The following is a 21,596-nucleotide window of genomic DNA, read 5'->3' as shown; positions in this document are numbered from 1 at the left end:
CCCCCCCCGGCCCCTCTCTCACTCGTGTTCTCTCTCTCAGAAATAAATAAACATTAAAAAAAAATCCCAAGTGACTTTGCATAAATTGACAAACTGACACTAAAATTTGTATGGATGTACAAAGGACCCAGAATAGACAAAATGTTCTTGAAAAAGAAGAACAAAATTGGAAGACTTATACTTCCTGATTTCAAACTCACCACAAAGCTACTGTAATAAAAATAGTGTGGTACTGGCCTAAGGATAGATGTGTAGATCAATGGAATAGAATTGGCAGTCCAGAAATCCTTACATTTAAGGTCAATTGATTTCTACAACACTGCCAAGACAATTCAATGACCAGGCTGAGGGGAATATCTTTTAACCACTAAAATATTTAAAAAACAGTCCATTCAAAAATAGGCACATAATTTGAATAAGTATTTCTCGAAAGAAGATAAATAAATGGTCAATAAGCACATGAAAAGATATTCAACATCACTGGTCATTAGGGAAAAGCAAATCAAAACCACAATGAAAACAAAAACAAAAGTAACACCTACTAGGATGGTTAAAATAATTGTCAGTTTGTAAAATGGTGCAGTCATTTTAGAATATAACTCTGCAGTTCTTTAAAATGTTAAACACAGAGTTACCTTATAACCCAGCAATTCCACTCCTCAGTATGCAGAACGGAAGACATACGTCCACATAAAGACTTATACACAGGTGTTCATAGCAGCATTATTCTTTTTTTTCTTATTTTTATTTTTAAGAGAGAGAAAGACAGAGTGCAAGTTGGGGAGGGGCAGAGAGAGAGAGGGAGACACAGAATCCGAAGCAGGCTCCAGGCTCTTTGCTGACAGTGCAGAGCCTGACATGGGGCTTGAACCTATGAACCACGAGATCATGACCTGAGCTGAAATCAGATGCTTAACTGACTGAGTCACCCAGGCACCCACAGCAGCATTCTTAACAGACAAAAAGTGGAAACCCCCCAAATATCCATCAGTTAATGAACAGGTAAATGAAATTTTGTATATCTACACAACTAAAATGTATTTATTGTAAATAAAAAGGAATAAAGTACCAATACCTGCTACAGTATGAATAAACCTTGAAAACTTTACGCTTGGTGAAAGAAGCCAGACACACAGGCCACATATTATTTGATTCTAATTTTATGAAGCTTCTAAAATAAGCAAATCCATGGAGACAGAAAATAAATTAATGGTTGCCTAAAACTGCGGTAATTGGAGGGAATGGGAGAGACTGCTAATGGGTATTAGGTTTTCTTTGGTGATGATAATAATGCTGTAAATGAGATAGTTGTGATGGTTGCCAAACTCTGTGAACAAACTAAAAAAACACTAAATTATACACTTCAAAAGAGTGAATTAAAGTATGTGAGTTATAGAAATAAAGCTCTTACAAGAAAACAAAACAACCAATTCCTATATTGCTACTAGGTCACGGTAGAAACTGAGCTTCTAACCATTTGATAGCAGATAACCAAGTAGCCAGAAGTTACCATTATGACCCATCAAATAAAAGGTCAGATAAGCCCAGCAATACTCCACAGGGCTATATATGGGCCCTATACCATATGCTTCCTCTCACTCCGGGTAGTCTAGCTACTGCAACAGCTGAATGTCTGACCTGTCAGCAACATAGACTAAGACTGAGCCCCAGAACCATACTGTCCCATGAGAAGATCACTCAGCCTCTTGGTGGCAAGTTGAGGATTATGTTTTGTACCCAAGTGATTCACTTGAACATCTTTTCCATACTTCCATATCCAAATGTAACTAAATGTGTTTGTACTGAAACTAAAATCTGACAGAACATGCCAAAATAGGGCCTAGACCACTCTGGGATGTAAGTCTCTGTTAACCCACTAGATCAGCCACTTGGACCAGCATATGTATATGCTCGCTGAGGGAAGGAGAATCTAGAACAGGTGGAGAATCAATGAAATGACGCATATCAGTGACAGCAGCGTTTCTTAACCTCAGCACTCTTGACACTTTGCACTGAATAATTTTTTGCTATGGGGGCTGTTCTGTGCATTGTAGGACATTATGCCAGTAGCACCTCCAGATATGGTGATGGAAAATGTCTCCAGACATTGTCAAATCTCCCCCGATTGAGAACCACTGAATTACAGCATTGGGAACAAAAGCAGCAGTTGGACTTCTAATTTGTCCAGCTAACCCTCCCCTCTTTGAAATTTTCCCAGAAATTGTAACCACTTAGAATCCTGTGCTTCAGTAGGTGTATTTGGCATAAGAAGAGAGCAGATCTGAGCAGTGACAGCTGTAAGCTCTAGTGGGCACTTTGGGTGTCCCATTCAGATCCCCTTTACCAACAGGTGCACCTCTCTCTCCTTGCTGTTAGTGTTATGACAATTCAAAGATGCAGTCTTCTCTGGAGAATTTCCCTTTGCCAAATGGAAGTTCCCATGTTGGAAAGGCTACACCTCCACACCCTTCTAAGAGGGGCTAACTAATGTAATTTTAGCTGCAAACCTTCCTGGGAAACCTTCCCAGCCAAGGCCACATTCTGCAAACGTGTTCCCTTTGTCCCCTCCCGATTTTCTCATTGTCCTCCTGTGTATACTCAACCAATAAATCTCCTGACCAAGAATCTCCAACTCAGGCTCTGCTTCCCAGGACAAAAAAACCCACAATTATTTAATGCCTATAACGTCCAAGCATTCAACTCAGATTTTTTCATTCTTAATACCACTTAGTCTTCAGGGTAAGAACTAAACATTATTAGTCCTATATGACAAATGAGGAAAGAACCTCAAGAAGTGTGAGTTGTCCAACGTTCCACCCTAAAAATGGTAGAACCACCATTTGAATCCAGTTCATGAATTCGAAGTTTATATTCTTAACCAATACACTAGTCTCTCTTTGAAGGTAAAAGGGACTGAAGATATTTATTGTTTTTCTCCTGGAAGGGTGACTCTTCTCCTTGCTGGAGTGGTTCCAAGATGTGTAAAGGACTATGAGCTCCCGTCTTGTGACTGAGTTCATGCAAGGTTAATGTTGGAGATATTCTAAGGTTGAGCACTCCATCCTCAGTATCAGATGATATGTCCTCAGGCAAGAGGGTGTTTCTAAATTCCTGTAAGAATACTCTCTGGTTCTCTAGGGAGGAAAGGAGTTTGACATTCAGTATTAGCTTCTATTCGGAGGAATAGAAAGAGGATAATATGGGAAATTGCTTTCAAAGGCCTCTCACAATGGAAAATAAAAGTAAACAAGCGGCAGTAAATTGTGGCAACATCTGACTTTACAATCTATTTTACTTAATTATTTTAATAAGAACTTTAAAGCAAGATATATTGTCCATAAAGCTCCTGACAGTTGAGTGAGAGCCAAGTGAATTACAAACTTAAAAATATAAGTTTTATGGGAATTAGCTCCAGGCTATATAGGGGTTTGGGTGTTGATGAATATTTTCATTTTATCTAAAAAAAATTGTAATACACTTTTGCTTTAGTGAGAATTTGCATTTTATCTATGAATTTAAAATAAAGAGAGGCCAGTAAACATTATCATGTTACCTTGGGTAGATTTTGTTTTAATTGAAATGCCACCAAGAGATATAACTTCTTTGGATAGGAGGGTATTTTGTTGTGTCTGTTTGGTTTTCTTCTTCTTTTTTCTTTTTACCATTTATGATTTGGTGATTATTTTTAGCAGTACATGTAATAAAATTAGTTTAGTACTGTGGAACAAAAAATAACAATCCAGGTCAATAGAGAGATTTCCCATTTCTAAAGCCAATTTATTTTGAGGAAGGTATTTTTTTTTTTTAGCAGTAGTGATTTTCCAGATTTTTCTAGATTTCCCAGATTTTCTTGCTAGATAACAGAGTCTTTTTCTTTAAATTTTTTTTAATGTTTATTTATTTTTGAGAGAGAGAGAGAGAGATAGAACACAAGCAGGGGAGGGGCGGAGAGAGAGGTAGACACAGAATCTGAAACAGGCTCCAGGGTCTGAGCTGTCAGCATAAAGCCTGAGGTGGGGTTCAAACTCTGAAGGGCAAGATCATGATCTGAGCCGAAGTTGGATGCTTAACCAACTGAGCAACCCAGGCATCCCAAGACTTTTTCTGTGGGCTACAATATGGACCAATGAAACCAAGCATTGATGTAGTATGTATAATCTCAGAGGTGGAGGGAAAAATCTTCCATTTGAAAGTAGCCAACTTACTAGGGCACCTGGGTAGCTCAATTGGTTACACGTCTGACTTTTGCTATTGGCTCAGGTCAGGATCTCATGGTTTGTGGGTTCGGGTCCCACATGGGGTCCCACTGATAGCTGCAGAGCCTGCTTGGGATTCTCTGTCTCCCTTTCTCTCTGCCTCCCCCTCTTTCTCTCTCCTTCTACATAAATAAATATCAAAAATAAAATAAAAACAGCCAACTTACACATGGCTGCAGATTTCCCAATTTTTTTCCTCCTCCTCTCATTCCAACCACACCTTCCTCAGAATCACTGCTGCCAGATGCCAGTGCCTGCTATTAATGGCTTCCTTTCTCTGCTCGGTACATGACTTCCCAAATCCCCAATTCCCCAATGAAGAATAAAAAACCCCATCAATAGACAATGAAACAAGAAAATATCAAAGGGTGACCTCTTACTCAGAAATCCCAATAACTTTTAGAAAGGCAAAGAATCAAGTCAGAGCTTCAAACAATCTGGAATATTCACACTAATCCATTGTAAAGTACAATTATGTGTGGAAGGTGAATGGGAAAATAGGAAAATAGGATGGGAAAGAAAATATAAAAAACTAGTTTAACTTAGGGAAGCTGGTCTAGGAAAATAGACACCTAAGCAGAGCCTCCTCTCCAATTTATTTCTCCTCAGAATTTTTGGCTTAAAAAAAAATTTTTTTTTTTACCAGTACTTCACTTCTCCCTATTCCTAAATCCAAAACTGTGTTAATTAATTGTCACCAACAAATATCTTCCCCCCAAAATTTTTTGAACAATTTTTTATGTCTTGAGTAATGGCCTTATCATTTATTGTCAATGCCCTTTGAGCAAGTTCTTTAAGCAATCTGAACCCCTGTGTCCTCTGTAATACATTTTTTTAAAGATGTGAAATAATAGAGAAAATAAGCCTAACACAGTTCCAGACAAACTGTGAAGTTTCAGTAAGTTTCCTCTGTTAGCCTGAAGTGTATATCTGCTTTCAATCATCCACATTTTATTGTGAATTAATTAAATCAGAATGTATGCTTCTCGAATACCTTACTTATTTTAGAAATAGGAGTTTTAGTAGAAGTGTTTGTGAGAAGCTTAATGTGCCTCAGAACAGCAAAAAGGTACTTGGGGCACCTGGGTGGCTCAGTCAGTTAAGCATCCAACTCTGGATTTTGGCTCAGGTCATGATCTCATGGGTCTTGAATTGGAGCCCTATGCTGGGCTCCACACTGACAACATGGAGACTGCTTGGGATTTCTCTCTCTCTCTCTCTCTCTCTCTCTCTCTCTCTCTCTCTCTCCCTCTCTCTCTCTCTCTCAAAATAAATAAATAAACTTCAAATAATAATTTACAAAGAACAGCAAGAAGGTACTGGATACCAGGCAGAGAGAAGAGAGGGGCCCTCAGAGGTAGGGAGGAGCTAAGTAGAATGGAGTTACAGATTATAAAAAGGAAATTTTACCTAATTTTTACTTTTCTGAGGCTAGAAAGGGAGAAGAAGTACATCCATATTCTTTCTGTGCTAAAAGACCCTCTACACCCAGAATCTAATATTTGGGCACTTCATTAATATCACCCCTCATATCTGGTTTCTTAATAAAGTTTTAGATAAATAAAGTTTAGATGCATGCATAACCTGTTCATCATTGGAGACTAACTGTAATCAAAATAGCACCTGATTAAAATCTGTAACTCCAGGGCTGACACCATTAAGTGACATTTTCTTCATTTCACATGATTTTTAGTTTAATTGTACTGTAGAAGAGCTCATTGTTTCTATTGATCACTTCTGAGATTAGCTTTGATTTGGATTCTCCAGGATTCATTGCTAAACCATGGATATTTTTAGTTATGCTGAATGGCCTCCATACTCTTTTTGAAATTATTAACTCAGCCTTCAGAATTTGAGTAAAAGAGTATCTCACACTGTGTTTCAAATGTGACCACTAACATGGCTTCAGGAGTATTACAGAAAATTGAAACAATCCTACCAGCCCTCACCATTCTAAGACCAAAATTGAATTTAAAAAGTGGGCCCCATATCCTTATAACTATCTAATTCTGGGGATGATTCAATCCTTACATCATCTTCCAAGATGCTAAGAATATAGTTCAATATTTCTGCCGCACTGCCCATCTTCTCCATCTCAATCCCATGGAGGTAGGCAAATTCTCACATGATATGGTATTATATAAAATAATCAGTCTTTGACAACTCATTTCAATTTATAAATATATTCTTTGGAATCCCCACCCTTTATAAGGTTTTCTAGTTTCCTCCTTATATGTTGCTGTAAGAATTCAATTTTATAAAGAATCTTTGACAGTATTCATGTAATGTTGCAAATTCATTCAGTAATGGTACCAATTTCATGAAGAAAGTGCCAGCAAAACAAGAAAAGTGCCATCAGTTAGTGTCACTGCATTTATAAGATCCATGAAGTGTAAGTGGGGAAAAAAATTACTGCACCAAGTCTCACAGAACACCAAGACTCATCAAGACTCTGCAGCATAAGAGTGCAATAATGGGTCACAGTCATGGTCAATTGAAACATTTTCTTCCCTTGGGAACAACTGCACATGACATAAATTGAGAACTCTATTTTTTTCTCAGCTATTAAATGAACTTGAAGAAACCTGGATAGTTTAATTGTTTCTCTATAGCACTAAGAACTATGTAAGGAATAATGAAAATAAGAGCACTTGGGGATAGTGTAATAATTCTGATTTTTTAAAAAAAGTTTTAAGAATGTTAGTCCATGCAAGACACTAAACAGAAAATGATCTTGATGGTGTGGATTTATTTTTTATTCTCAGCGAGATCCCATTTTAAACAAGGTGCCTAGTGGCTTGGCATGCTGCCAATACTTGACAAAGTGGCAAACCAAATGGCACTAATAGGTGGAAACTTCCCTCAAACGAGGGGGAAAAAAGCTCTTAAAAAATAAAGCCCTTAGTGAAAAAGGGGAACATGATCAGAAAAGTAAAAAGGTCCTCAAGGGAAAAAAAAAAAAAAAAACTAGTGAAAAATATGGGTATAAATCTTACCCAAGCCCAAGGTAAAGAGAATCAGTTCAAAACTTTAGAGCATATGTGGAATAGATTGTTAATACTCAGATTCTACTCTGTCGCCTCTTAGTTCTGCTTTATCTACCAACAAAACAGCTCCATGTGTCTATCATTCAATCATTCAGTCACCTAGATTTATGTGTTGGACTTTGTCCTAGGCACCAATGATACAGTAGTAAACAAACAAACGAAACAAAACAAAAAACCCACAAAAACAAACAAACAAGAAAACAACAGTGAAAGAAACAGAAATAGGAGTCAAGATGGGTTGTTTATGCTTCTCTGGGATGAATGTTGGATCTTGTGGTAGCCCATAGGAGTATAAACCCTAGGGTGGGATGTCAGAAAGGTGTTCTCAAAGGAAAATCAGTGAATAGTTCAGTCATGTAGAAATACATGTGCCAACATCCAAGAGACAGAGAAAGAGAGAGAGAGAAGAAAGAAGTGTATTATGGGCAGAACTTTGAGTTCGATGACAGTAGCAGAAGAAAAGGTAAGAGAGACAAGCAGTGACAACGTAGCATGGAATTCTTTAATTGCAAATCCCAGGAACCAAATTTAAAATAACGTAAACAAGAAGAAAAAAGACAGAAACTTCTTAAAATTATGTTGGGATATCTTAAGTGTAAGTTGAACAACCATCCATGAGAAGGGAGGGAGCACATTTGGGTCTTAACTCGAAGAAAGGCGAATACCATCAAAACTATCTTTAGCTCTCGTCTTGCCTCTTTCTTCCAGTTGTCTTCATTATTTTCACTGCTTTGCGCCCTAGCAGAAAACATGGATACCAGTAGCCCTTGAGTTTTCTCTGTAGGATTCAACCCTTAGAGATTATAACTGATGTTTTTCTTAGTTTTAGGTTCAAAAGTTTTGGGAAAGTACATCGAAACACTCATTCTTTATTCCCTTTAGTTCATTCTTCTACATGTGTGCTACTCTGTGCCAAGCACTTTTTCACGTGTTGAGTCCATGTGATGAGCAAGACAGATAAACTCATGCTTTCAAGCAGCTCACATTCTAGTAGGAGAAAAGAGGCAGTAAATAAGCAAATGAATCCAGGAACAATGCAGTTTTAGGTAGTGGTAGGTGTCAGGGAAGAAATAGAAAAGAAAGATGGTGGAGAGATTGTGTGAATTAAGGAGGGGAACATTGGTATCACCAAAGAGATGATGTTTGAATTGATCGGAGTTGGGGAAGAATCAGCTCCTGGGAACACCAAGAGGAAGAGCATTTTAAACAAAGGAAACAGCAAATGCAAAGGTCCAAATAAAGGAAACAGCGGCATGTTCCACGAGCAAAACAAAGGCCAGTGAAGCCAGGGTAGTGAATGAAGAGAAGAGTGGTAGGTTATTGGTCACAGATAAGATTAGGAGCTGGAAAGTATACACACTTATTAGGTCTTGTAAAATCAGTTTTATTCTAAGTAAATTAAGAAAATATCTTAGGTGACAGGATTAGGAGAAATAGTAAAAGCAGGAATACCAACCATAAAGCATTTGCAGTAATTCAGGCAAAACATGTTGGAGCTTAAACTATGGTAATATTAATAGAAATGGAGAGGAGTATATGGATTTGGAAAAACATTGGGGAAATAGGGCCAAAAGAGCTTGATGATGGATTAGCAGTAAAAGGATAAGGGAATTAGAAAACTCATAGGTCCAGAGAATAAGTGAGCAACTGTGTGGGTGGGGATACCATTTGCTAAAATGGAAAATTCCAGAAGATGAATAGGGTATTTTTTACGGGGTGGGCAGGTGGGCAGGGTTGGAGGAGTAGCAGAAGTTATATTTTTGGCTATATTAGGTTAGGTTGTAAGGCCTATTACACACTCAAGAAAGTTATTAAAAACTTAGATAGACACAACCTTAGAACCTAACACTGTGAGTGTAGTCTCACTTTTTTTTTTTTTTTTAATGTTTAGTTATTTTTTGAGAGACAGCAGGAGACAGAGTGCAAGCAGGGGAGGGTCAGAGAGAGAGGGAGACACAGGATCCAAATCAGGCTCCAGGCTCTGAGCTGTCAGCACAGAGCCCAACGTGGGGCTCGAACCCACAAACCATGAGATCATGACCTGAGCCGAAATATGGTGCTTAACCGGCTGAGCCACCCAGGCGCCCATCACTTTTTCTTATCCTTGCTAAATCTAAAATGATAGCGACTATATCATTTGGGGGTTAGGAGGAGCAACTGTTTCCAAAAGAATGGTAAGGAATTGGTAAATATATATGCCAAACACAAATGTGTATACACACACACACACACACACACACACACACACACAGGTACATGTATATGCATATATGCACACATACACATATTTATGTATATACTCCACAGATACACACACTTACCTTATATGTGTCTTTCTTTCTATCAATCTATCTCTATGTATGTGTATATGAATTCAGTTTGGACTATAGCAAGAGCATGGCTCACATTGGAAGAAGAAGGGGAGGAGGTATAGACTAGCTGTCTTATGACTGAACAACCCTGCATGTCCCATCTGGCAGCCGTTTGAGTCAGCCACCTTTAACTCAGAAGTTGTCAGCAGTGATGGGGAAGAGGGGTGTTACATGAAATAAATATACATTGAACATCTACTATATGCTAAATTGTGTGCACACCCTTCTCTACACGATTATAGGTAACTAAATTGAAAAGTTCTATCATTTTCGATTCAAAATTTAAATACATCTCCCAGAAGAAGAAGAAGGAGAAGGAGAAGGAGAAGGAGAAGGAGAAGGAGAAGGAGAAGAAGGAGAAAGCAAAGAAAAAGAAAAGAAAAAGCCACCCTAGCCAAAAAGATGGTTACCATTTCAAATCCTGAAGACTTGTCAGGAATGTCCTACACAGTCAACCCTTTCTGTCTCACCCACCAAGGACATTTATAATTCTGACAAGATGTCTCTGTCTTTCAGAACATCCCTGCAGGAGGTTGTCAACTTTAAAAAATGGTGCACTAAATAGAAGGGGGGAAAGTAGTTAGTGTGCTTGTTTCCATGGACTAAAGTTCATAGAAAAATTCTGGACTCCTCTCCAAATGCTATTGACAACTTGTGTGACATATAATTCGTGCTGGCTCCTTTTATTTTCAAGAACATTTCTCTTCCTTAGAAATCTCTCTAATGAATGCTTTTGGGATTGATTATTCTCTCCCCTGGCAATCCCTTTTGCATTTGTACAATTCAATTAGATGACATATGTTAAGTATCTATATTTGTGCTTAATGCATAATAGATGTTTAATTGATGGTAGCAAATTGTCAAATGTGTGGTTAGAGTCACTTGCTTAGATTTAAGATTTTAGGTTTTATAAAAGCTGATTTCCCAATTGCATATTTTATGCTCTGTGCTACCTCACAAACGTTGGATATTTATAATTTCTGCCTTTTTTGAGTGCATATATGTTAATTATTATTGTTCTTTCAGAACCTTTCCTGAAACAGCCCCCAGTGGAAACCTATATTTACTTTGCAGGCATTGACCCTCAGTCCAATGGACCCAATCCAATGCCATACCAGAGAGAGTGCTAAAATCATTTCTTTACCTGAAAGGAGCCAGGAAAGGATTAGTTCCTTCTCTAAGTAATTTTATAAAAAGCTCTTTGTGTTTTCCTTATAATAAAAATATGATTTTAAGCATATTTTAGAACAGAAACTTGTCATTTCCATTGAAAGGAATTTTTCTCAAGGTAAAAATAATAGATTATCACCATAAGAAACATGGAAAGCATAAAACATTAAAATCTGGAAGGATGCTTTGCCTCAAACCTCTTCTTTTTCGGGCTTCACCTAAATCTTCCTGGCCCCCGTGCTTAGGAGTGAACACAGTGGAGTAGCCACAGGGCATAGCGCATTCTGCCTTTTGACAGATGGGTGCCTGAGAAACTTGTACTTTTAGCTGTATTCACATTACAAAGCCATAACTCCTGTTTTGACAGCCAAGATGTGTAGCCGTTCACTTTAGTTATGAGATTAAAAGTTCATTTTTTACCTGGCTCTGTGCCAATGTTTAGTTTTGTCAATTTGGGCTTGCCAAAGTGAAAACTGTATCAAAACTCCTTATTCCAAGTGACAGCAGTTAACTTGACTAGGAGAATGATTTTAATTTGTGATACATTTTGCTTATATAAAGATGTATTAAAAACCCTTTTTAGGGGCGCCTGGGTGGCGCAGTCGGTTAAGCGTCCGACTTCAGCCAGGTCACGATCTCGCGGTCCGTGAGTTCGAGCCCCGCGTTGGGCTCTGGGCTGATGGCTCAGAGCCTGGAGCCTGTTTCCGATTCTGTGTCTCCCTCTCTCTCTGCCCCTTCCCCGTTCATGCTCTGTCTCTCTCTGTCCCAAAAATAAATAAACGTTGAAAAAAAAATTTTTAACAAAAAACCCTTTTTAAAAATAGTTAAAACTGTTTAGTCAACAGTAAGACCATAGTTAATAGCCCTGTGCTGCACATTTGAAAGGTGCTAATAGAGTAGATCTGAAAAGTTCTCATCACAAGAAAAAGAAATTTGTGGTGATGGATGTTAATGAGATATCATGTGGTGATCATTTTGCAGCACATACAAATATCGAATCATTATACTGTACACCTAAAACAAATGTTATATGTTAGTTAATCTCAAAAAAATAATAAGATAATAATAAATAAAATGAGATTTGTTTCAGCAAGATTCAGGCATAGAAAGGATGAACATGGTGTGTGATATACATAATTCCAAAGAAACAAATCCTTGCAGATATTAAAGGGCTAGATGATTTAAGCATATTTTTATGAATTCTTCTTAGATTTGTGTGTATTTAACATAGTGAACACATTTAATCCGTGGGAGTTCCATACCTCTCGACTTATGGCAATTCTACATCAAGAGCTTTCATTCTACTCCTTACAAAAAACTGAGGATTAGGGGCGCCTGGGTGGCGCAGTCGGTTAAGCGTCCGACTTCAGCCAGGTCACGATCTCGCGGTCCGTGGGTTCGAGCCCCGCGTCAGGCTCTGGGCTGATGGCTCAGAGCCTGGAGCCTGTTTCCGATTCTGTGTCTCCCTCTCTCTCTGCCCCTCCCCCGTTCATGCTCTGTCTCTCTCTGTCCCAAAAATAAATAAACATTGAAAAAAAATTAAAAAAAAAAAAACAACTGAGGATTCTATAGCCATAGTTGTAGAATTGTTATTATTAAGGAAGCAGTGATAACATATTTAACTTTTTACCTTAATACACATCACTACTTAGTGACCCATCTGTGAACTTGTTAGCCCTTAAATTAGAGGGAGAATTTCATTCTGCAGCATTTGAATTAGCTGCTTCTGCTAATAACTGGCTTCTCTTACAGGGGGTGCAAATGAACAGAGCTCTGGAATCATAACCACTCTCATGGACAACAGTGACAATAACAAAATTCCTCTCATGATTAGACTACCAACTAAAATGGTGTTTGAGGATTAGAATGGAAAGCTCACTGAAGACGAAGGCAGGGCCCAGGTTCCTTCTTGCAGAATGCATTTGAATGAATATCAAATACATGAATGCTACAAGATGTTGTTTTTTTGTTTTTGTTTCCTCTGGGTTGCTTTCATTCTTACTAGCAGCATGGATAACAGTAATCGCCTAAATTTTCTTTGACTGACCACTGATGATCTTCACGCAAAGTGGAAAATTAATTCAAAGCATGTTCATTAAATTTGGTCATTCAGAATTTATGGACTTAGACAATCAACATGCCAAAACCAGGAATAGGATCACAAATTATTGGAGTGAAGCAATTTAGAATTGACCTAACTGTAAAGAAGCTAATTATCCCCAGAAGCAACTAATTCGAATGCTGCGGAATACCACTTTCCTTGTAGGTTGACACAGTATGGTCTAAGTCACCAAACAGTAATAAGCGTACTAAAGCAAGAATATATTATTACTGATTCCTTAAAACAGTAATTTTATAACTATGGCTATGTAGTTCTATGGCTTGGAGGTAAAGAAAAAAGAGAGTGCATTTTACGTATTTCAGTAGGTAAGATTGGTAAAATAATTAAAAGTAAAAGTAAGAAAGACGAAGAATAGTGTAGACAAATAATATTGTAGAATTCTATTCAATTATATTCTATAGAATTGCATTCTCTTGTGTAGGTTATATATTTTTTCTACTGTATACATTCAACTGTAATCCCATGTTATATTTATATTTATGTTTATAATCCCATGTTTTAAAACATCAGAAATTACTATGTTATCTCACAGAACTAATCCACCTTCTTTGCTCCCTGTCTGGGCTATACATTATCCCAACACACAGTCTCTAGGCACTGGGTAATATAGTGTTGTCTATGCATGTGTTGGCTTTGAAATTATACAGTATGGGTCCAAATCCTGATTCTGCCACTTATTCTGTAAGACTTTGGACAATTTCCTTAAAACTCTCTGTACTCAAGTGTCTTCATCTGTAAAATGGGAATAAGAAGACTCCATACCTCACACCCATTGTTGGCAAGATTAAATAATTAACACATCCAAAGATTTAGGACCACTTGAACAGACATTATATGCTCAGTGATTGTTGTTATCTTGCAGAAATAATTGGGTTTTATTTTCAAAAAATAAAGGAATGATTAAAATTTTTAACTTAGATATGATGCCTAGAAACAATGATTTAGGGTACAACACTTTATATTTGGTCAGTACTTTATGATAGTTTTATACTGTGATCCCTAATTTGACATTGTAGAATGTGATATTTGACCAATTATTTCTCTTTTTTAGAATTCCAAGATAAAAAGTGTCCTGAGGAAATTCCTTTTTTAATAGAGGTATTAGTAGAAAGGAAAAAGCCCCTGTGTGAGAACACAATTAATAATCCTATTGGAGGTCAACGGGTCATACTTGTCACAAAATAATTTGAGTGTCAGATTGAGAGATCAGATCCAACCCTTTAATTTTATAAATGAGAAAACAGAATCAGAGAGATTAAATAGTTCACCCAGAGTCACTCAGCTGGTTACTGAGAAGCAGTGTGTCAGAATTTATTAAGAACATTTTATTGCTAACTGGGTGATCTCCAGCAAATTTCTTAACCTCCCTGGGCCTCCTTGCCTTCAGTGGTATAATGAGTAAAACCTAAAAATATGGTTGTTGGAAAGATTGGCATATATATTGCATGGGTAACACACGGGCAAGCTTTCACGTGGCCTCGTGTCTTCCTGAGACCCGGAGAGGAAATCCCTTGCCAAATAGAGAAATCAGTGAGTGCAGACTGTCATCATTGCAGGAAAACGAATGCTGCCAGCTGTGGGCAGGGAACAAGGGGTATGTGGAGTTGTTCTAGCAGTTTGTGTCCCTAAGAAGCTAAACTCTTTCATACTCTTTCAACATACATTTATCGGGCACTTATGAGGTGCGGGTACTGTTCGCAGTGCCGGATACACAGCAGCGAACAAAACCCAAAGTGTTTATGGAGCTTGCATTCCGGTGAAGGGGAGGGCGACCATAAACAAACAAAGAAGAAAATCAGATGATGTGTTAAAATGGGATAACTGCTCTGGAGGAAACGAGGCAGGAAAGGTAACAAGGAGTTACTGTGTCTGGGGAGGAAGATAAGATGCATTTTAAATCAGATGATCAAAGAACACGAGGTTCCTTGAGCAAACCACTTTGGAACTGATTGTTTCACAAGGGAGGGACTATCTCTCTCAGAAAGATGTGAAAATCCCGGCGTCCAGTGCATTTAGAGTCTTATCTGCAAGAATATTTATCACAGCTTTATTTTTATAATGGCAAGAAAACAGAAATAACATAAAGCCCCAACTGAAGAGTTTGTTAAATAAAATATGGGTGGGAAAAAATTACATAATCTTTTAAAATTGTGTTGTGAAAGAAAATTTAACGACACGGGTGTGTGCTGTATGGCTTCAAAAATATATATGCCATATGTTCCCGCTTTCTTCAGTAAATTTTCCTCAGATGAAAAACAGTGCAATGGCATTTCATAAAGTGTTGATAGTATCAAGGAGATGTGACAGAGATTTTTAACTTTTTAAAACTTTTCCCCTGCATTTTGTAGTAGAATCGAGTATTGACCTGTGGTAAATAATAATACTAATACTAACTGTATAAAAAGTAAAATAATTAAACTGAAAGAATCTAGAAACTGCACTTTGAGAAACATCTTCATAATGTGGAAAGAATGTTTATCAAATTTAAAGATCATATGATCTGAAAAGATGAGTTAACACGGTGCGTGAAGAAGCAAAATTAGAAGTTGTTTTGACAGACCAGAACAAGGACCAAATATATCAAGATGGACTTTATTAAAAATAAATTTGAAATCTCCATTTGGGCTTAAAAAAAAATCGGTTAAAGACGTACCGAGCTGGGGGATCCATTCGACAGCAGCTCATGCAAGGAAGGACCTGAGCGTGTTAATGACCACAAGCTCAACATGAGCTCACAGTGTGACACAGCTGCTTAGAAGCTAATCAATTTTTGCATTAATTAATATGCTTCTGGTGTCAGCACTGGGAACATAAGTGATCTCCGTGGACTACACTGGTCAGTGAAAACTGGGGGATGAAACACTGTCACTGCGTCTTGCTTTTGTCCTTCACAGCACGACTCATGCTTGCGACTCACTAATTTATGCAAGTGCTGGCTGAACATCTGTGGTCTCTGCTGGCCTATAAGCTCCCTGAGGGCAGGCAATGTACCTTCACCACTTACTGCTTTATCTCCGGTGTCTAATGTCGACACAAAAAATTGGAGCCCGCTGTTTTAAATATTGCCAGTTTCAGTAGCCTCATTTATTTATTCTATTTAATAACACTTATATTGTGTTCATATGTGCCAGGCATAAGTCTAAGTCCTTTACAGACACATATTAATTCGTTTATCTTCATTACAACCATGTGAGGCACGTAGATAAGGATGCTTGGATAGACAGAGGTTAAGAAATGTGCCCAAGCTGGGAAGTGGCTAAAATCTGAACCCAGACACTCTACACTCTGCCGACTTTCAAAAACACAACTCTGAAAAAACGCTATGTCTCATCTGTATGAGGTTGACCAGGAAAAGGATTCTAAGAAACACATCATATTGAAATGTTTGAAAGAAATGGACCGATACAGGCTAAAAACAAACCAAGAAACAGAGGTGATAGGATCATTTGACTTCAAATTGGGAAGAGCTTCGGTGTCTGGGTGGCTCTGTCAGTTGAGCGTCTGACCCTTGATTTCAGCGCAGATCATGATCCCAGGGTTGTGGGATTTAGCCCCATGTTTTGGGCTCTACGCTGAGCACGGAGCTTGCTTACTATTCTCCCTCTCTCCCTCTGCCTCTCTCCCACCTTGCATGCTCTCACTCCCTCAAATAAAAGAATAATAATAATAATAATAATAATAAATATATAAAATATAAACTCTTATTTAAAAACAAAACAAAAAAACAAATTTGCAGGCACATTCCTGTAAAATGATGAAAGTGAATGAAATCCCCTATGTTTAGGGGAATGAAATCCCTTATGCCTGCATCCCAAATTACCCGGGCAGTTGTAGCAACACAATTATGAACAACATTCTCTTTCACTCTCAAAATATTCTAAGTTAGACAATCAATTATTATCTTCTTCCCAAGTATATGGCTTAAAAGAAGATTCTACATCATTTGGACATTGATCTTTACAAAAGCCCTGTGTAGTGGATTGATATCAATATTATTATACTATTCCCCATTCTACATCCTGAACAAAACCTACAGAATTGTTCCAAAACACAGCACCAGTTAGTGGCAGAGCTGTGGTTTGAACCCAGATAATCTGATTCAAACTATACACTCTTCTCTGTCTGCTCGGTTGAGTAACTGAACTTGCTCTGTATTGCTACAGAATCTAGCAATTCTAGATTCAGAATCCTAGCTCTGCAGCTAGGATAAGTAGGTAGAAGTTCCTAAGAAAAGATTCATCCCCAAATGAAGTACCACATTTTAAAAACTGAATGAATGAACTTCCTAATCAATCAGAAACTTACTGGAAACTGCCCAAGCCCAGGACTGAATGGGCACGGGGCGAGTGTTTTTACCAAGGGCACCGCGTGCACCAATACAGACCTGTGAGCTTCTCAGAATGTGGGACATCAATTTCTGGTGGGCAATGAACCATTAGCAGATCATGAGATAATTCTCAACACTATATGGACACAGCATTCAAAATCACTAATATGCCTAGTGAGACCTTTTGATTCCCTTTTCAATTATAGTTTTAATCCATCCACTACTACCTAGGAGAAAGCCTCAGATTGGTGCTGATATACCTTTAATACTACTCATACATGCTAACCCACTTTTTGACCAAGAGAGTAGTAGGTTCTAAGCTTTCAGAGGCAATGATAGCCATTCAACTAGATCTGATATTATTGTTCTATCTCCACTGAATTTATTTTGGTTTTGGATTTCCTTTTATAGCAGTGCTATAAATTTTACTTTTAAAAATAAATCTACATAAATAAGTAAGTCAACCTAAGTAAAAACATTAGCTGGTTTATATTAAAATGTATGGTAGGGAGAAAAACAGACCCTCCCCCAAAGATGTCTATATCCTAATCCCCAGAATTTATGTATATGCTACTTTATATGGAAAAAAGGAAAAACTTGCAGATGGGATTAAGGTTAAGGACTTTAGGATGCGGAGATGATCCTGGATTATCTGAATGTGCCTGGTCTAATCACTTGAGTCCTTAAGAGCAGGAAACTTATCAGCTGTGGTCCGAAAGAGACAGGAGGACAAAAGAGGGGCAAAGAGATGCAATCCTTTGGCCCCTGCTTTGAGGATTATGGAGGCAGGCCATGAGCCAAGGAATGGGAGCGGTCTCAAACATACAAAATGCAAGGACGTGGATCGTCTCCTAGGGCCTCCAGAAAGTAACACAGCCCTGCCAAACCCTGATTTGAGCTTATGAAAGTCATGTCCAAATTTTGACCTACAGACATAAAAAACAACAAATTTGTACTGTGGAAACCATCAATTTTTTGAATTTTTTTTTTTTTTTTTTTTTACAGCAGCAAAAGAGAACTAAAATACAAGGGTATAGGGATAGGTAACAATTGTGAGAATGTTTGAACAACTGAACTTTAGAAAACAATCCTCCAGGATGGTTTATAAATGTCTCTTCCAATCCCGAGATGTTCTGCTAACATTCTGTCACCTACCAGATTTCTGTTCCTCCCAATAGGTAACTTAGTGTTTCCTGTGCTTTCATAGACATTCCAAAAAGTAACTTAAAAACAGTGAGAATTATTCATGTGAAAAGAAATCTTGGTTGGGAAAAGTGCAGTCGCTTTTAGGGATGTAGTGTTGTATGTAGAGATGTATGTATGACAATCTTACTTACAATCACATTATCTTTATGTGAATTCCCTTGATGTCGAGAGTTATCCACTTGCTCTACACTAGTGAGTTTTATTATCTACGTACCACAATACTTTTCTTTAAAATATATATTGTGTATTCTCAATTTATAGATTAATCTAAGGAACTTTCTGCTCTACTTGATATGAAAAGCAATCAAACTGCCCCAATAAAATAGAAGTTGAATTTGATGGCATATGGTTAGTCAGTGTTACATTGCAGGAGAAACCAATTAGATTTAACCAAGTCTATTCACTCCAAGGTATTTTGTTCTGCCATTCCAAAAATTCACAGCCTACAAACTCATGTTTAATTACATTAGTACATGACATATCTGGTCCATGCAATAATTAACCACTTACCATTCATCCTTTCTCTTTTGACTTGATGACGCATGTTGAGATATATGAAAATGTCTTCAGGAGAGAAATAAGGGTTAATAAAAGATGGAGGGATATGTGCACACTCCACATAGTGTGATTGATTATACGTTACACATGTAATCTGTAGGCCGGTAAAGCAGGACATGCGTATAGCCTGTGAATACATAATCAGAGTCATTAAAAGAGAGTTTGCCATCTCACAATGTTAATCAAATGCTATTTGACCAATTTGCTTCCAGCAACTAATGGAGCAAATTGATGTCAGCTAATCTTAAATCTACAGAGGAGCATGTTCTAGAATTGGAGTTGTTCTTTTTTTTAATTTTTCATCTTTCTTAGGCTGAATTCATTTATCTTAAAGAAATGTATTTGAATGCTAATGCCATTGAAATAATACCTGAGAGCAGATTTGAAAATGGCAAGTTATAATTTATTGTGGCTATGGAGGAGTGGAATGGTCACAAGATCTCCAAAAATGCCTGTTATGATGTGGTCAGAAAAGTGTTGCCAAGGACACAACTCTGATTCATCATCTTCAGGGTACTACAGTACCATACTTCACTCACAGGCCACAGACTGAAATAAGAATGGAAAATTGATCTTTTCCCCTGAAAAATAATTTAATCAATTTCTGGACTTAATTTTAAAAAGAAAATGTCAGACTCTTTTAGTTGAGAGTGATTTGACTATGTATTAGCCCTGATCCATATTATTGGGAAATACACATTGAACCGTTCACATGATACAAAGCTAACTGAATTTTTGCACTTTCACCATTAAGAACAATGTAAAATATCCTTTTTCTTGTTTTTTAATATGCGTTATTCCTGACCTAAGTAGAAATTCCTTTGAAGTCATTTGGCATTGTTTTAGAATAGAGCTAATATTACCAGAATCCTGGGTTCTAGCAAATCATTAATTAGTTGATAATTGGTATGGATTCACTGCAGGAATCTTCCAGATTACTTCTAAATCCTTAAATAGTCAAACTTTGTAAAATATGCTTGTATATCTATCGCCTCATTCTAAAATATCTCCAGTTTCAGATAGAACACAAGCAACTTGATAAAATCACCCAACAGTGTCCCACCTTCACCCAGTTGATGTATTGTGACAACACCAGACTCTCATTCCCTAAAAGCAGGAGCTGTCTGTCTGGAGTTGTAAGATAGAGACGGTGCTTCTTGTTTTACTGAAGTATCCTCAGTGGATAGTGTCAGTGAAATTCTATGTATGCAGTTGTTTTACATAGGTTCGTAACCTATTCTCATCAGAGAATAGTGTTTGTTTTATATTTAAAGAAAAAAGAGTTGAGTTGACTATAAAGTGAGTATGGAAACATCTTCTCAAGGCCTATAATAATAAAATGCTTTTAGCTCAAAGACCAAAACTCATTTCTCTTAGATGTCTGCTTCTTCTCCATCTCTGTCAAGTATCCTTGGTCCCAGGAGTGAGGCTATACTAGTTGGCATGGGGAAAACCTGGTCCAATTGTATATTTTGGTTAAACATGAAATTGGGAAATACGTTAAGTCTTGAGGTCCTGACTAGAATCAAGGGACCCTTTATACTAGTTTCTCGTTACCAATATAGAATGTACACCTGCCTCAATAACCAAGTTTTTTAATAGACAGCACAATACTCAGACACACATATTTGATGTTTCGATTTATGTCATTTTGAAGTATTGAAAGCCTTTTTCAGAAAAAAAAAATCTCAAGAGTTCTCAGTAATATCTTTGGTTTTACTACATAACTCCTATAAGCCTTACAGACATATACTTATTTTATGCTCTTTTTTAGTAGAAATCGATAATTCTGTTTTCGGTGAGGATAAGATAATAGATACATGCTATGCTTGTAAACTATTAGCACTGTTCTAAAAAGGAAATAAATATAAACTCACAGCTGCTTCCAAGACAGTATATTATTAGATCTTAATATTTAACTTAGTTTGCTCACCAAAATCGATTTGCTCTTGCTGTTACGACTCCTTCCAGGTGGTTGTCTGCTTTAAAGAAATATGCAATTAAATTAGTTCAGGAATGTTCTATGCTTAAATTATATTTGCTATTTTTATTTTTATTTTGAAGTGCCCTGAAGTGCATCATTTCATTTGGCCTCTGAATGCAATAGCATGGCTTCCCTGACACGTGTCTCATTTCTCAGAATCTCAGTCAACAGAGAAAGCAACAAGATGATTGAACCTTTTCACTGGAGATGTCTCCTGCACAGATGTTCTCCCCACACAGATTACCAAACAGAAGCCATGTTTTTGTTGAAAACGATGCATTTCTAGCCTTCCTCAAGGAGTCCTTTAATATCAAGGATCCTTTAGCCTTGAGGATGCTTTCTTTTGCCAGAAGCAAAGGTGACAGATTCTATCATTCAAGTAATTTAACCTTATGCTTCTTACACTGATTTTTGACAGATCTTTATTCATACTTAAGGTAAACATTCTCAGGGTGCCTGCATGGCTCAGTCGTTTAAGCGTCCAACTTTGGCTCAGGTCATGATCTCCCAGTTTGTGGGTTTGTGAGTTTGGGACCCACATCAGCCTCTGTGCT

At 37.5% G+C, this 21,596-nt stretch overlaps 1 long non-coding RNA gene across 1 annotated transcript; it reads right to left on the bottom strand.

Moving 5' to 3' along the window:
* Window positions 1-886: 886 nt before the first annotated feature.
* LOC123587385 lies at window positions 887-21,154 on the bottom strand. Its single transcript, XR_006707273.1, has 4 exons — window positions 20,992-21,154; window positions 19,011-19,185; window positions 3,554-3,717; window positions 887-3,134 (listed from the first exon to the last, which is right to left on the bottom strand). It is a non-coding gene; the product is annotated as an uncharacterized LOC123587385 (long non-coding RNA).
* Between the last annotated feature and the right edge of the window lie 442 nt (window positions 21,155-21,596).

This window comes from Leopardus geoffroyi, chromosome D3 (genome assembly GCF_018350155.1).
Source record: "Leopardus geoffroyi isolate Oge1 chromosome D3, O.geoffroyi_Oge1_pat1.0, whole genome shotgun sequence".
Classification (NCBI taxonomy): domain Eukaryota; kingdom Metazoa; phylum Chordata; class Mammalia; order Carnivora; family Felidae; genus Leopardus; species Leopardus geoffroyi.
Note: the sequence above shows the minus strand (reverse complement) of the source record. Positions and strands in the feature narration are given on the sequence as shown.